The sequence below is a fragment of the Leptodactylus fuscus genome, chromosome 1 (assembly GCF_031893055.1).
Source record: "Leptodactylus fuscus isolate aLepFus1 chromosome 1, aLepFus1.hap2, whole genome shotgun sequence".
Classification (NCBI taxonomy): Eukaryota; Metazoa; Chordata; class Amphibia; order Anura; family Leptodactylidae; genus Leptodactylus; species Leptodactylus fuscus.
Window position 1 is genome coordinate 319150108 of NC_134265.1, and position 15546 is coordinate 319165653.

Consider the following 15546-nt stretch of genomic DNA (forward strand, 5'->3'; position numbering starts at 1 on the left):
TATCTATCTATCTATCCCAAAAAATACAAAGCAGTAAGTTAGTGTAAGAAAAAAACACTGATTGTGGTGAAGATAAATTAAATGAACCATACAATGTAAACAAAGAAGGGGTCATAGTGCTTGCACAACCGCTTGTTCATCTGTCTGTCTAGTTAACCACCCGAGCGAGAGGTATGGCTAACAGGGGTGCATGTTGGCCCCGGGCCCACCATCTACATATATAGTACTTTCAACTACTGTATATTGGTGTCTCAAGGACACTGATACAATTGAACTGTATGGTAGAGCAGGAAGCTGATGGCTTCCTACTGTACCACTCTGTAATTTGCAAGCTACTTCATGCCTACTGGCCTAAAAGGCTCCGTGATCTACAGAAAGAGGACGGTGCAATGGCAGGTGAGTATAAAATGGCAGGTGAGTATAAAATGTATTTTTGAGGACAGTTGGGGGCCTTTTTATTAGACGTGAGATCACATGGGAAGTCAGGAGGAATTATGAATATATGGAGTGAGATCATTTATATTAGAGGGCTTTATGAATTTAAGGGGGATCATTTATATTTATTTATATTTTATATAAGGGGGCATTAGGGGCAATATTTATCTCAGGGGAAATAATATAAGAAGGCAATTGGACAGTATTAAATCAAAAAGGCAGTTGGGCTTTATTACAGGGGTTTTCCGGCTCATTTTTTGTTATTGATGATCTATCCTGAAAAGATCAGTGGGGGTCTGACACTTAGGACCCCTGCCATTACGCACATGCAAGCACGGTGACCTCTCACACTATTTACATTGTATGCTGTCTGTAGTGACCGTGTGATGTAATTGCAGCCTTGTCACCTAGGTGTGTATAGGAAGAGGCTGTAGTTACATTACATGGTCATCATGAAATGATTGATACATTGTAAACAGAAAAGGGGTCACGGCGCTTGCATATCTGCCTTAGCTTCCTTCAAACAGCTGATCAGTAGTGGTCCTGGGTGTCAGAACTTGGCCTAATTTTATTTATTGATGACCTGAAAATCCCCTTTGGTTAGGGGCACTATTTAAGAGGGTGCACAAGAAGGATACAAGGATTCTTAGGATACATGTAAAATATTACAGATTAAGAATATATAAATGAAAAGATTTAGAATGAATATAATAAAAAAAAACCTGTATTGTGTTTATGAATTGTACTGACATGTACAGAACAGTATTGCAGGATTGTCCGACCAATCTAAAATGAATGGCTTGTCTTCAATGTAGGCCATCAATTGTTTTTGCACTGTCATTTTTATTGAAGATTTTTCACTTTTCAATATACATTAAAGAAAATTGAAAAAAGACATTCAGAAAAAGCTATTACAACATAAGTATATATACTGGTGGGTTCAATCCATATCTGAACAGGAAAGCTATGCAGGACACCATGCATACATAAATACATCAACATGAGAGTTGGAACTCCTATAGGCATAGCATGTCTATACGGAACCGATTCACACGTATCCCCTTATAGGAACGCTAAACAGAGAAAATAATGGCAAATTTCCCTGCATCCTTTCATTTCCTCTTTTCTCTACTATGATTTTTCTAATCTTTAATCATTCATTTCCAGGGTTATTGTTTCTCAAAATCGCTTATTCCAAGACTTGCCCGAACATTGGTAGCCCCATGCTCATGAGTATGGAGGTTTCATTTCCCCACACATGAATGGATAGATAGATGAACATAGATTCTACTGTTTGATTCAGTTGACAGCCTATGTGATGTGTCCTCCACTAGGGTTGAGCGATCGGGATCGGAAAAGATCGGATTCCGATCGGCGATCGAGTAAATTTCACGATCGCAATCGGAATTCCGACCCAATCTTTTCCAGTGGAATCGAGATCGGAGGTTATCTCAAGATCGGCTCAACCCTAAAAGTGACTTTTCCCATAGAGAAGCATTGACTAGGGTTGAGGATCGGGATCGGAAAAGATCGGATTTCGATCGGCGATCGAGCAAATTTCACGATCGAAATCAGGATCGAGATCGGCTGGAAAATGATCGGAAATCGGATTTTAAAATTGATCTTGAAATCTCAAGATTGGCTCAACCCTATCCTCCACCCTATACACATAAAAAAAATGTGGTACACAGTATCCAGGTCAGTTATTTTGGTGCAAATTAAATAGGTTGTCCAAGGATTTCTGTTTTATGTAGTATCTGATCATGGGGGTGGGGGGGCTAACAAGTGGCCACCACACAGATCAGCTGTATTGGGCCAATCCCAATGCCCATACTACATTGACTTCAATGGGAGATGGTGCCCAGTCACTATACAAGGCGCAGAGCTTCCGGCTCCATGTTGTATATAGTTCTAGTGCCAGAAGCAGCCCTGTACAGCTGAGGTAGAGCCATCCTGTCTGTCTCTCACTGATCACATATAACGCATTTCTGGACAACCCCTTTAAGCCAGAATTATTGCACATTTATCTTAGTAAATCTACTGCAGTGTGCAGGTTTTTGAGACAGCAGAGCTGGAGAACGTCTTATTAAAGATCCAGGGAATGGAGAAATTTATTCTTGCATATAAACAGGAATACTTAGCATCCATCTGCCTCAGGAGTGTGCGCGGAGCCTGTAGGATGGTGCACAACGTTATTGGCACGCGGTGTGCTTCTGTATGTAAACCCATACACAGCCCCTCACGTACCCTAAGGCTGGGTACACACTCTTCCCTTATGGAAATTCAGCATTGTTTCTGTCCTGTGTGGCCCTAGTCTAATAGACTTACATGCAGAGTTTGGGGAAATAGGGAAATTTATTAAGACCGGTGCCTTGTGTACCGGTCTGAATATTGCGAGTGCTGGCGGCAAATGTGCCAGAATTATTAACAGGCTCCGGTCTCTTAATAATTTTGCCTCATCACAAGAAGTCCCATATGCCAGAAATGAAATCTATGCCAGGCATGGTGTACATTTTTGCCAGTTTTCCTTGCCCTTCTCTGCCCTCCTTACTCAAAAGTGGCGTGGGAGTCTGAAAATTGACAAAATGGCAATTTTTTGACCCTGTTCCAAAAAAGATGCCAATCTTAGTCAAGAAAACTGTCATACTTCAATAAATATGGGTCACAGCATCATGCCAACTGACAAACTCAGCTCTGCTTATTAGATAACCTCAACGAATCTAATACTCCGAGTCATGTCTGCTTTAAATTAGGAAAGAGCAGCCAAAATATCTCGTTTTCAGGTCGGAGCAGCTTTCTACCTCTCGTTTGCTTTATGCCGAATTTTTGTAATATTGTTTATAGGCGATAAAATGTGACCCTAAAGAATGAGCTGTCACGCATCCAAATATCCTCACATAAAGCAAGTTGTACCGCTGCGCAACATGATCTGAAAATGATGTTTTCAGCAGAATAATAACCCCATAAACTCTACTGCAGGATGTGCGCGTTGTCATGAACTTCCTTTTGTGCCGTTAAATCCTGCTTTTCTTTAGCGGAAAATGTCTTTTCATTGTGTTCCTGCGTAAAACGGTTTAAAAATGTATGGTTTCATCCTGTGCGTGGTAATTGTTTGTAATACATTACACATGCATTCATTATGTATCATCCCTCATTCTAGGCGAGCTCCGAGTGACAAAGGAGGAACACAATCGTATGAATATAAACAGGTGGAAGGAGAAAAGAGAAAAAAAGCAGATGGTACGAAGACGAAAAAAAAAAAATTCTGGAAATATAAGGGATTCTTTACAGAACGCAGCTGAAGAGGTTTAGCCGTCTGCACAAAAGCCGGAAAGCTCCGACTCCTAAGGGGGGTGAATTGTGACTGCTAATATGTGCTAAGTGCTGCAAGCCACAATTAATTTAGACTTACGCCGAGAAAATGGAGGCGATTTTGTCAGAAGTTGGAAGAAAATCAAAATACGACCAGGCAAAAAAATAAAGGGGGAAAGCGTTCAGGTGAAAGTGCTTGCTGGAATGAAATAAAGTGATGCATTATGGGATGGGAAGGGAAGTGCAGGTCTCACTAGATAACAGCTACAGCACAATAATCTGGAGAGCCGGGAACATCTTCAGATAAAATAAATGGGGATTTTTTTTTATTTTTTTAAATATAAACCATGAAGCTTCTTGTTCGGCACTGAGTCAGAACATTTTAGATCCTGGAGGTGAGATGCAAGCAAGGAGTGGATTTCAGATGTTTGCAGCGAGATGTTTGACCTTAAGTGCTTATTTCATATTCATTTGTTTAATAGGCAACTGGTTTCAGAAGCTTAGGCACAATGGTAGTGATCTCTGGGTGTGTGTGGATGGAGAAGAGGCAACTGTTTTTAACTCTTTGAGATACACTGTTTGTGCAATTGGAATAAAGCCCCTTGTAGATGACTATGTGCAGAGTCAGTGTGCTATCCGGGTTTTTCCCAGATAGTACGCTGTCCCATTCATTTCTGTGGGCCCGTGCACAGTTCGGGACTGTGGAACTTTAACCTGGGGGCAACTAGAGGGGGATATTAAACTGGGGCAGCTGGAAGAAGACGTTAAACCATAGGGGTATCTGGAGGGTGACATTAAACTGGAGCAGCTGGAAGGGGACGTTAAATCATATTAAATCATAGGGGTAGCTGAAGGGTGACATTAAACTGGGGGCAACTAGAGGGTGACGTTAAACTGGAGCAGCTGGAAGGAGACATTAAACCGTAGAGGTAGCTGGAGGGTGACATTAAACTGGGGGCAACTAAATTTTTGCTGACCTAAGCCAGTCCAGGACAAGCTGTCCTGAACTGGCTTAGTGTCACCGTCTCGGCACCCTGGCACGGGAAGCGAGCAATGGATTGGGGAGGCCCTGTGGACGCAGCGCTGCTCCACCGGCCTCCCCTCATGCTCAGGCAGAGAGCAGGTCCTCTCCCTGCCTGCTCTCTGCCTGCTAACGCTGCCCCGTCCACTCTGCCCCCCCCTTTGCTCTGCCCCCTCCGCTCCGCCCCACCCCTCTGCTCCGCCCCCTCCTCCCGGGGGGGGGGGGGGGCTTTCTGTCGTCCGCCTCAGGTGGCATAAAAGCTAGGTTCACCCCTGAGGAGGAAGGTACTGTATTGGAAAGACAGAGAGTGAGCACCAGGGGAGTCCATTGCCCACCAGCAGGATCAGTAAACCGGACCAATTGAGAGACTGCATAAAGTGATACAGTTCCCCAAAGGCGGTGGTTATATCCTTCCTGTTACTTTCCCAAGTTCTTATAGAGACAACGTCTCTACTGTATATGATCTACCTGCTGCAATAGTTCAAGAGATTGTTGCTGTGTTCCAGACTCATAACCAGTAAAGCCGTTCCTGTTTTACTCCATTGGCTGAGTGAGTTTGTCGCCATTCACCTGCACCCCTTGTATGTTCATTAGTATGACTTTTATCTGTTCATTTTATAAATATCTGGGGTAATCTAACGCTCTTTGGAAGGTTGGTGGTTTTTCACATGTTTGGGACAGTTTGCTGTATGACCAACCAACCACAGTTCATTTCAGACAAGTGATGGCAGTCTAAAATCTAATGTATTAGAATATAGGGTATATTCACACAAATGAACCAACTGACCCTTCTGGGTGTTGGGGATAAGCACTTGTTTAGCAAGAAGTAACCCCCTTAACTCCACAATACTTCCTGTGTTTTCAGTTTCTCCCAGTTACATTTTTCATCACCTCCTCCATTATTTCCCTCCCTTATATTAAAGCTTATTGGAGAGACCTGTGGGCAACCTTCCAACAATGGGCCCCATAGCAATTGACTACTCTTCCCTCCATGGTGTGTACTGTATGCTGAATGCCTCTATACCAGGGCTCAGCAACCTTCGGCTCGTTTGCTCCTGTGAAACTACAACTTCCACCATGCTCCATTCACTTCCATGGGAGTTCCAAGAACAGTAGAGAAAGTATGCATGCTGGGAGTTGTAGTTTTACAACAGCTGGAGTGCTGAAGGTTGCCTACCCCTGTGCTATACACACCTCTTCTATATAGTTCTGTACTGGAGAAGTATTCTTTCCTAGAAGCAGGGGAATATCACCCTACTGCTACATTTAAAGGGGCTCTATTAGCAAAATTTTGCTGTATGAGCCCCACATATGCGTGAATAGCTTTTAAAAAGACTATTCAGGCACCGCTAATCTTATTTTAAACCCCCGCCCCGTTTTAAAATAAAACTATAAAAACATATATGTAAATCATACCTGAACGTGCACAGTGGGCAGTCGTGCACTATCCGACGTCATCTTCTGGCACGCCTACCTCTTCTTTCTTCTTGCAGCGACGCTCTCTGGTTCTGGCTCTTCCACGCCTTCAGCGTCCCCTTCTACCGGCGTGATGGCTTCAAATCCTGCGCCTGCATAGTAGTGCTTCCCTCCAGAGCGCTACTGCGCGGGCTTCGGCGCTCAGGATGCTCAGTTCCCCTTACAACTTCATGAACGTACTGCCATTGCTAAAAATGGTGCCAAGCATGCGCAGTAGCACTCCGGAGGGAAGCACTACTACGCAGGTGCGGGATTTGAAGCCATCATGGCTAGTCATACATATGTGGGGCTCATACAGCAAAATTTTGCTGATAGAGCCCCTTTAAAGAAACATGGTACATATTTTTCCATATGAACCTGAGTATGAAATCCATGGTACTGTATACCATACTAGCCAACTATCCTGGAAGGTCTATGGGCAAAGAGATGTATTGCACACTAAGGGAGCCTTCAAATGGAGTTTACGCTCGTATCACATTGAAAGCAATAGGTAAGAAAGCCTCCCATTGATTTCAATGGGTAGCGCGCGTATGCTGGCAACCATAGAAATCAATGGGATCTGTTTTAACGTTGCTCATTCTGAACGCGTTTACGTTCAGAATGAGCAGAGTGTTTACTCCGTGTGAAGGCTCCCTAAAGGGTTGTAGCTTGGCCACAGCAATAGGGGCATCTGAATTTTTATTTTTTTGTCCATTCTGCTGGATGCTATTTCCCAAATGTTGGCTAGTATGCAGTATATAATGGTGAAATATGGCCCCACAGACACCAGTGAGAGCGCTATGACTCTATGGCTCTATGTTTCTCAGCTGTAATATGGCTGTATCTTTTATAAAATTCTGACTGTAAATCCTCATGCTCATGTCCAGATTATGCATACTTACCATCTCTTCTGGGAGGCTCTGGGAGGCTCTCAAGAAAAAGGGATGTCCTCTTGGAATAGAAGCCAAATCCATTTTATTATACAGTCCTATGAAAAAGTTTGGGCACCCCTATTAATCTTAATCATTTTTAGTTCTAAATATTTTGGTATTTGCAACAGCCATTTCAGTTTGATATATCTAATAACTGATGAACACAGTAATATTTCAGGATTGAAATGAGGTTTATTGTACTAACAGAAAATGTGCAATATGCATTAAACCAAAATTTGACCGGTGCAAAAGTATGGGCACCTCAACAGAAAAGTGACATTAATATTTAGTACATCCTCCTTTTGCAAAGATAACAGCCTCTAGTCGCTTCCTGTAGCTTTTAATCAGTTCCTGGATCCTGGATAAAGGTATTTTGGACAAACAATTCAAGTTCAGTTAAGTTAGATGGTCGCCGAGCATGGACAGCCCGCTTCAAATCATCCCACAGATGTTCAATGATATTCAGGTCTGGGGACTGGGATGGCCATTCCAGAACATTGTAATTGTTCCTCTGCATGAATGCCTGAGGATTTGGAGCGGTGTTTTGGATCATTGTCTTGCTGAAATATCCATCCCCGGCGTAACTTCAACTTCGTCACTGATTCTTGAACATTATTCTCAAGAATCTGCTGATACTGAGTGGAATCCATGCGACCCTCAACTTTAACAAGATTCCCGATGCCGGCATTGGCCACACAGCCCCAAAGCATGATGGAACCTCCACCAAATTTTACAGTGGGTAGCATGTGTTTTTCTTGGAATGCTGTTTCTTTTTGGACGCCATGCATAACGCCTTTTTTTATAACCAAACAACTCAATTTTTGTTTCCAAAATGAAGCTGCCTTGTCCAAATGTGCTTTTTCATACCTCAGGCAACTCTATTTGTGGCGTACGTGCAGAAACGGCTTCTTTCTCATCACTCTCCCATACAGCTTCTATTTGTGCAAAGTGCACTGTATAGTTGACCGATGCACAGTGACACCATCTGCAGCAAGATGATGCTGCAGCTCTTTGGAGGTGGTCTGTGGATTGTCCTTGACTGTTCTCACCATTCTTCTTCTCTGCCTTTCTGATATTTTTCTTGGCCTGCCACTTCTGGGCTTAACAAGAACTGTCCCTGTGCTCTTCCATTTCCTTACTATGTTCCTCACAGTGGAAACTGACAGGTTAAATCTCTGAGACAACGTTTTGTATCCTTCCCCTGAACAACTATGTTGAACAATCTTTGTTTTCAGATCATTTGAGAGCGGGCTGTCCATGTTCGGCGACCATCTAACTTAACTGAACTTGAATTGTTTTGTAAAGAGGAATGGTCCAAAATACCTTCATCCAGGATCCAGGAACTGATTAAAAGCTACAGGAAGCGACTAGAGGCTGTTATCTTTGCAAAAGGAGGATGTACTAAATATTAATGTCACTTTTCTGTTGAGGTGCCCATATTTTTGCACCGGTCAAATTTTGGTTTAATGCATATTGCGCATTTTCTGTTAGTACAATAAACCTCATTTCAATCCTGAAATATTACTGTGTCCATCAGTTATTAGATATATCAAACTGAAATGGCTGTTGCAAACACCAAAATATTTAGAACTAAAAATGATTAAGATTAATAGTGGTGCCCAAACTTTTTCATAGGACTGTATGTGCCTTGGGCACTTAATGTGATGGTCAAATCCAAAAGGGGGTATGTGCGCAACAAGAAATGGGACATGGTGACAATATAAAAAAAGGGTGCGGTAATGTCCAGAATGTAGAGAAAATATTCACTGCAAGCTGTGCGTGCCATCATTAGCCAAATATTGGCAAGTATGATATGGCTGAATAAGCTGGCTAGTATCTTCTTTCACTGGACTCTGCCCCCACAGCAGCAATCATTCTGCAGCATCTTGTCCTTGCCTGTGGTTTGCTGCTGTGTGAACACATATGGAAGCACTAGCCAGCACTTTACTACTGAAAAGCTTGTACATTGACACAGTTTTAGGAACTGCAGTAAGGACAGTAATAGATAAGATAAGATAAGATAAGATAAGATAATCCTTTAATAGTCCCACAGTGGGGAAATTTCAGTATATTTCAGCTGCATAGTAATACAGATACATGGTAATACACAGTAAATATTGCAGAAGTAGTAGGCACACATATGCTGAGAAAGATATACTAGGAGTCCATAGCAGCTTAGGAACAGAGAAGAAAGAAGGAGGACATTCATAATCATTAGTTCTCTGTGCGGAGTGATCTTCGCTTGGTCTGATGTAGATTATACAGCCTGGTCGCGGTTGGAAGGAAGGACTTGCAATAGCGCTCCTTCTCACACTTGGGGTGAAGCAGACGGTCACTTACAGTGCTGCCAAGTCCCATCAGGGTCCCATACATGGGGTGGGATTTGTTCTCCCGCATGGAGGTCACCACAGACAGTATCCTTCTGTCACCCACCACCTGTACTGGGTCCAGGGGGCTCCCCAGGACAGCGCTGGCCCTCCTGATCAGCCTGTCAAGTCTATTTCTGTCCCTGGTTGATATACTGCTCCCCCAGCAGGCTACACCGAGAAAGATGGCTGAGGCAACCACAGAGTTGAAGAAGGCCCTAAGAAGTGTCCCCTGGACTCTGAAGGCCCTCAGCCTCCTGAGCAGGTAGAGTCTGCTGTGGCCCTTTCTGTGCAGCGCCTCCAGGTGATCAGCCCAGTCTAGTTTATTATTGAGGAGCACACCCAGATACTTATAGGTCCTGACTATCTCAATGCATGTCCCCTGGATCTCCACCGGGGTCGGAGCACTCCTCCGTTTCCCAGCAGCCATACAGTGGGCACCCAGAATGAATTTTCCTGGAGTGCCATAGGTACCCCAGTGTAACACTGGTTGACACTGCTATTGCATGAGGTTACTGGTAAATTTGCCAACTCTTCTGGGAGTTCAGGAGGTCTCCCTTTTTTCTAGGAGCCTTGAAGACATTTTGGGAGTTAGCAAATATGGTATTAAGACTCCCATTCCAGTTCATGATCCTTCTAATTCAACCTCCATATAACCTCTCTGACTGCATAGCAGGGTTGTTATGTCATATACCACATAGATTTAGCAAACATTAAGCTATTTGTGCAGCGTGCTGTCTATAGCCATGACATGAGTTATGTAAACAGCGCAGAGCCTTGAACGAACATTACCTTGCTACAGCTGTATATATCCGATAGGAAAGAATTGTGGGGTCACATGCTGTGTGATCAAGCAATTGTCCATATAAACCACAGCTTGTGGAACCGATACAGAAGCACAGACTCCATATGGGGGCTCAACAAGCTCTGTGCACATGGATTTGTTAGGCTAGGGCTCCATGTGGCGCTTTACTGTCCACACATTGCAGAAAAATATGTGCAATTGCGGTTTTTGGAAATCACAGCATGTCAATAATACCTAATAACGCTGGAGGTTTCCTTATAGGTATAATTCAACTCTATTCATATCATTATGGCTTGTTGAAAAAGTTGGGCATGATGATTAAGGGGGCTGCCCCTAGAGGGCAGCAAGCAGAGGCACTGTTTTCCTATTTACATCTTGGAAAACAGATTTGCGTATTTTTCCCATAATCCCCCAGTGGAGCAAAAAAGCCTTTTGTAAGTCTCCATATACCTGTGAAGGTGATCTCTCCTTAAGGAGTGATAATATCCCCAGAACCAGGTATAATTCAAGCAGAAAGTGAAAATGCTGCAGGAAAAACTGCGATGCGTTTCTGCTGTAGTTTTTTCCTGCAGCACTTTCTCACTGCGGCCAGTAACCTTAATGTTTTAAGCTAAGACAAACTCATCTCTACTGCCTCTGACAACCTCGGCTCCACTACATCTACGTAGGAAATATTCAATTAAGCCCTTGTTTATCTTGCAGAGGGTTTACAGCTAGATCGGTGTAACAGAAATAGAAAGTGTCACACTTTATTTTAGCAGATCAAAACAAGGCACATGATAGATTCTCTGCTTTATTTACTGGTAAATATTCCTGTTACATTTGTGGCGTGCGATGTGAAGTAGCTAAGGTGCTGTAACTCTCTCAGGCTACGCACATGGCAGATTGTCTCATAAACAGATGAAGTACTGTTCATTACAACGTTTAGATCGCCGTACACTCACATCGGTGTAAACACACCTTTTACATTGAGGAAAGTGAGCACCAGAAAAGGCAGAATGTGATATGAACACTAAAGGACACATTGTAAAGTATTCTGCTGCACTGATGGCTGCTCCATCTACTATATCGTAATGTACTCCTCAAAGACATCGATAAAGAGGAGGGCCGAGGTAACAGTGTCACCCCACCCTACTATATACCATATACCATACCTGTCCTGATTCCTATCCTTGTGTTTCAGGTGACTCTGAGACAATCTGGAAGAGTGTATTTCTCCTAAGGAAAGTTGTAACCCCTCCCTGTGGCAGAAATTTATTATCTTTATTTTACTCCCCACCTTCCAAAAGCCTTACTTTTTTAATTTTTCCATTTGTAGCTAAATAAGGACTCACTTTTTCTTGGACAAGTTGTACTTTATAATGGTACCTTTAAATACTCCATGCAATGTACTTGACTGTCCAACTACGGAGTGTTGTTTCCTTGAACCAAGCTATCCCCTCCACTTGTTAACTTCTGACCCAACCCACCCCTTTTAAAGTCACCATACCTTTCTGTGGCCATGTCCCTCCACCTTTCCCAAGTACGACACAGAGACCTAGCTACCCTGAGAAAGGGACTCCCCCTTTGCGGGGAGACTCCACCAATCATATGCCAGACCACCCTACACTTGATCAGTCCAATTTATAGGGGGAGGGGAATCCCACCACGATGACTCTCCACTCCCAAAATGAATTAAACCAACACCAAGGACCCCTGCACACCACGGCTACTATGGCGCGCTGTGCTCGTATCCCCAAATTGAGGAAAAAACCCACGCAAACAGAAGCAAAAGGAAAAACACAATAAAATGAAAAACAAGATACCTTCTTCAATGGCGTGTTTCCGTTGAATGCCGCCCTCTGGCTCTGACCGGAAGTTCGGGCCTAAGCCCAGCCCCCTACTTCCGTCAGGTATGAGCGACAGATGCCGGAGAACAGCACGCACTGTCACCCGCAATGCCAGCCATGCTGGCTTGTGCTTGGGGCTGCCGCAGACTGATGCAGATTCTGCCTAAGATTCCTCTTCATTTTCTGAAGTATGAACGAGCCCTAACACTTCTGTCCTAAGATGTTATTCCTAGTTGCTACATCACCCCCTTATTGGAGTCAGATTGTGACTTTTTTTTGGAGCGAATGGTGTAAAAATGAAGAAAGTCACAGAAAATAAGCTAAAAAATGTACAAATCCTAGTTTTTCAACTTTTTAATGTCAGAATTCTGGAGCGTAAGGCTTGATAAATTCCACTCCAACCAATATGTTCTCAAAAGCGATATATTTCCTACTGTCCAAGAAAGCTGGAATAAACCATCTTGGGTCATGCACATACGAAAATCACAGTTGTTGCCGCCGCTCAGAAATGCCTGTGACAAAACTGCAGACAACATAGTTCATAGAAGACAAATCATCCAGAAAAAGAATGAAAAATTCAGTTTACCTGAGGCCAGCAAAAGCATACACAAAGCGTAGCATAAAAGTCACATTACATTTCCTGCTTTATATATCATAGTAGCAAAGAAGGGGCAACAATGAGGAGGGGCAATGCTTAATGTTAAATGAGAAAGACTGTAAATTGACTGTGGTGCTGGAGAAGATTGTTATGCCCTAGAATTTCATCTAGATAGTAGATACTGTACGAGGCCCAGACTGCTCGCAAATAGAGATTGGCAGCTTTGCCAGCATAAAACATTTCCTCTAATGTTCCCGGCAGTCAGGGATAAACAATATAGACATTTTGAAAAAGAAAATGCAGACAACAACAAAGTGATGATCACTGACGCTGCCCTTATTGTCCTTGAATCGCTGCAGAAATATAGCGAATATTCTTATACTGCCGCACTACTTCTAGTCTATACAAGACCTATTTTATACAGTGTAAAGCGGGCTAGACACTTTGAATGGCTGTTGGCCCAGTGCTCGATGGCCCGACAGCTATTCCTATGCTTGTCCTATATACATGTATGCTTGATACACTTCTGTTGACCACTAGGGTTGAGCAATTGGGATTGGAAATGTTCGGATTCTGATTGGCGATCGAGTAAATCTCACAATCGCGATCGGAATTCCGATCCCGATCTTTTCGGGTGGGATCGAGATTGGAGGCTACTGGCCAAACATTGTGGGAAAAGCTTAGCACCAGTAGGAATGAATGGAAGCGGCCGGCCGCTTAACCCCCTGTCTGCCGGCTGCGTCCATTCATTCCTATGGATTTACCGCAGCCTGCCACTCTTCTGCTTCGTCCCTGTTTTACTGTATACTCAGCTGAATATACAGTAAAACAGGGACGAAACAGAAGAGTGGCAGGCTGAAGTAAGTCATTGCGTGCTGCGCTGCTATGAGGACGACGAGGCAAGTTCACGAGTAGATAGTTACTACTGTGTATTGACCTGTCTATCTACTAGACAAGTCAATGTACAGTAGTATATATCTACTCACAAACTTTGCTCAACTTACCTGCACAGAAGTGCTGCCGCTGCCCTCTTCTGGTCCGGTCCTCTATCCTTCACATGCTACATGCCCTGCGCCCCCCCCCCCCGCTTCCCTAAACTAGTATTATAGAGATGCTGGGAGAAGGCAGGGCTTGTGGCTTAGGAGAGTGTGGACAGGTCCTGGGAGGGGAGACGTGAGTGATGCACTCACGTCTCCCCACCCACATTCTCCTAAGCCACAACAAGCCCCGCCTACTCCCATCATTTCTAACACTAGCCTAGGGACGTGGCGGCGCTCTGAAGGCCTGTGAAGGAGAGACCAAGACCGGACCAAGAAGAACTGGGAGTAGCAACGGCAGCGGATCTGTGCAGGTAAGCGGACACCAGGGGGGAATTTTTTTTAATCACTACACAGCGTGGAGTCCAAAAATTGAAACAATTTTTGGACTACATGCTGTGTAGTGAATAGGATTGTTTTTAAAATCCGATCTTCGATTATTAAATAAATCCCATTGACTTGCATTGGGATCGGGTTGGAATGGAAAATGATCAAAAATCGTATTTTAAAAACAATCCTGAAATTTACAGATCGGCTCAACCCGTGATCACTTATCTTCCTTGAGAACCATTTTTGAAGTTCAAAATGTCCGTGTTTGGCCAACATACTATATACCCAGCATTGGCCAAGTACATCATCACATTAGATGGTTAGTTGATTCCACTAAAATCTGCAGGTTATGCCTACACAAGTTTAATATGTAGGGCCAATTTTGGTCATGGCTGCCTCAGACCCACAATATGGATTCAAGACCCTCCAGCAGTCAAAGAGGTACAATCGGTTAAATAACTGTTTCCTACAGGGACTCTAAGATTGGAGGAATTGAACAGATTTGCATATAGGTTTGTGGGAAAATACTCAGTATAACTTTATCAATTCTTCATATACACTTCTGCTCATGCGGAGATAGGGAGTCCAGTGGGCGGTCCTACCTAGTGGCTGGCTGCCTTTCCTGTGTGATTGTACATACAGAGTTTGCACTTTCAACCTGATGAGTTTTCTTTAAGAGAATATTTTTGGGTACTACATATTATTGGAGACTACGTCGATGATTTACCAATTTGGTCATAGCAGTTTTCTTGCACAAACGCACCTCATTTTGATGCATGACCATTTGACATTTTTACTCGTTTGCCACATTTTAAAAAAAATGGGCAGATCAGATGGGAATCAAGGTGGGACAGAGCGGGGACACTTTGGTTGGTCAGATTTACTATAAGAGATACCAGAAAATGGACACCAGAGTAATGCCTAAAATCTAACCCAGTCCCCGACTGACAGAGATGTAACTTCTGGCATACAGAATTTATCCATAATCCTGGCAAATTGTTTGCCAGGACACAAAATATTAAAACTAGTGCACAATGTGTAGACTTTAATAGATTACCCCTATATGTTGATATGTAGGCGATATGGAACAATATTATCTTGGGTTTTTTCAAGTGTAAGGCTAAGGCCCAACGTTGCGGAAATGCAGCTTTTTTTGTTGCAGATTTTGTTGCACTTTTTTGAGCCAAAGCCAAGAATGGCTACAAAAGGAATGGAAAGTCTATAAAAAGCTCTTATACTTCCCTCTTCTGCTTAATCCACTCCTGACTTTGGCTCAAACAAAATCTGCAACAAAAAGAAAACTGCGTTTCCGCAATGTGGGGCCTTAGTCTTACAACTGAAAAAACGCAAGATAATATTGTTCCATATTGCCTACATACAGTATCATATCATATAGGGGTAAGCCTAAGAGGAAACTAAAAAATGT